General features: G+C 36.4%; 1 pseudogene; it reads left to right on the forward strand.

Moving 5' to 3' along the window:
- The first annotated feature begins 1155 nt into the window (after window positions 1-1155).
- LOC102816544 lies at window positions 1156-1821 on the forward strand (annotated as a pseudogene).
- The last annotated feature ends 442 nt before the right edge of the window (window positions 1822-2263 follow it).

A 2263-nucleotide genomic window follows, 5' to 3' on the forward strand; every position in this document is an offset into this window, starting at 1 on the left:
TCAGCACTTAACAACAGCAACTCATATAACTCATATGGTACGGTGGGTTAAGGACTGGGTTGCTAGCCAAAACGTCAATGATTCAAACCCACCATTCACTCCTGGAAAGAAAGATGATGCTTCCTGCTCCTGTAAATATTTACAGTTATGGAAATTGTAAGGAACAGTTCCACTCTGTCTTACAGGGTTGCTGTGAGTCACTACCAACTTGACGATAGTTAATGTTTGGTTATACAGCGTAGAGATTAATGTACTAAGTTCCAGAATTTATTACAAACTTAAAGGGCATCCGTAAGCACCCACATTAATCTAAAACTGAATAGACAAATATAAAACTAAATATGAAATTACACTCTTTTCAAACCCACCAGCTGATGATCAGAAACCCAATACAGGGTCACTATGAGTTGGAATCGACTTGATGGCACTTAATGACAACAATTTGTGAACAATATAGTTTTTTCAAAGATGTTGATGTTGTTGTTTTTAAGTGCTGTTGAGTTGGTTCTGAGTCATAGCGACCTTGTATAGTGCTTCTGAGGAGCAACTGATGGACTTGAACCATCAACATTTCAGCTATCAGTCCACCCACAGCACCACACCAATGATGGAGAGCTAAAATCATTTGCTCATACCAGTAATCATGTTGACACAAAAAAGCTGGAATCTCAAGAGACTAAACCATTCTCCAAAGTCACATGACTAATTTAAAAAGTTCTGCAAATTCACATGACTAATTAAAAAGTAGAGATGGTCCTAACAATAAAGCTTTCCATTTTCTTGGGAGAAAGATGAGGCATTCTGCTCTCGTAAAGATTCCCAACCTTGGAAATCCTATACAGGGTCACTATGTGTTGGAACTGACTCAATGGCACTTCACACACACACACACACACACACACACACACACACACACTACATTTCCAGTTTAGGGATTTTCCCAGTTATCTCTCAATTCGACAGCCAATATGTTTTTGTACATGTTAGCTATAAAAATAATTATGTAAAAAGGAAAAAAAATCCCTTTTTACATAATATCTCCTCAAAATATAAGAACAGGAAGAATTAGAACAAAACTATGATGACTAGATATTACAGAAAACATATTACATTTATACAAAACTCATTTATTGAGGAGAGCTGAGGTAGCGGGGGATGATAGTGGTGAATGTTCCACAGCGACCATGGTCTGTGGAATGACTGGTCAGCAAGCAGCTGCCCCAAAAGGACATTACCAAGTGTCTGTAGGAACACGGTTCAGACTCATTTCTTGCAGATCAGAAGCTACTAGGAAATATTTAAAAATGTGGCCAAAACAGCTAACAAGGACCAACTGGTTACAGCCTATAACCATCTTTTTGAAACTAAGCATTTCAAACGTACTGAAAGTATAAGTAAGGTGTCAGAGTACGTGAAAAAATATGAAAATTAATGATGACAAACCTAAAGAAACCAAGTCTGAAAAGGCTCTTGAAGAGGGTCCACCAAAATATACAAAATATATTCTTAAAAAGGGATACAAAACCAACTTTCCCAAAAAAGGAGATGTTGTTCACTGTTGGTACATAGGAATACTACAGAACCAAACTGTTTTTGATACTAATATTCAAACAAGTTCCAAGAAGAAAATGCCAAACCTTTAAGTTTTAAGGTTGGCACTGGCAAAGTCATCAGAGGATGGGATGAAGCACTCTTGACTATGAGTAAGGGAGAAAAGGCTTGACTAGAGATTGAACCAGACTGAAGAAAGGACAACCTGATGCCAAAATTCCACCAAACACAGAACGCATTTTTGAAGTAGAATTAGTAGATATTGATTAAAATGGCAACAGTTCAAGGCCTACGGACAACAAGGTTGTCAGGTTGAACTTGAAGAAACTTGTATAACTAATGAGAACTTGTTACTTTTGTGTTTGATGGAGGAGTCAACTAGAAAATTGAGTTTCACTAAATCTGGTTTACTTGATGTTCAACTTTTGAGAAATGTAATCGCATTATAAATCCTTGAAGTCTAAAATATTTTACAACAATTGTAAAATATTGGTTAAACAGAATTGATTTTCCTTTTACCTCATGCTATAGTCTAAAAGGCTCAATACAAACTTATCCACTGCCTTGAACTGACTGATTTGTTCTATGTTAATACGTTAATGTTCGGATTAAGTTAATCAGGACTATGTATGTACCTTTTCAGACACAGGAATAGCTCAAAATACTGTCTGAATTGAGGATTTGCCATGGACGCTTATCTTACAATTTTTAA

The sequence above is a fragment of the Chrysochloris asiatica genome, unplaced genomic scaffold (genome assembly GCF_000296735.1).
Source record: "Chrysochloris asiatica unplaced genomic scaffold, ChrAsi1.0 scaffold00013, whole genome shotgun sequence".
NCBI lineage: Eukaryota > Metazoa > Chordata > Mammalia > Afrosoricida > Chrysochloridae > Chrysochloris > Chrysochloris asiatica.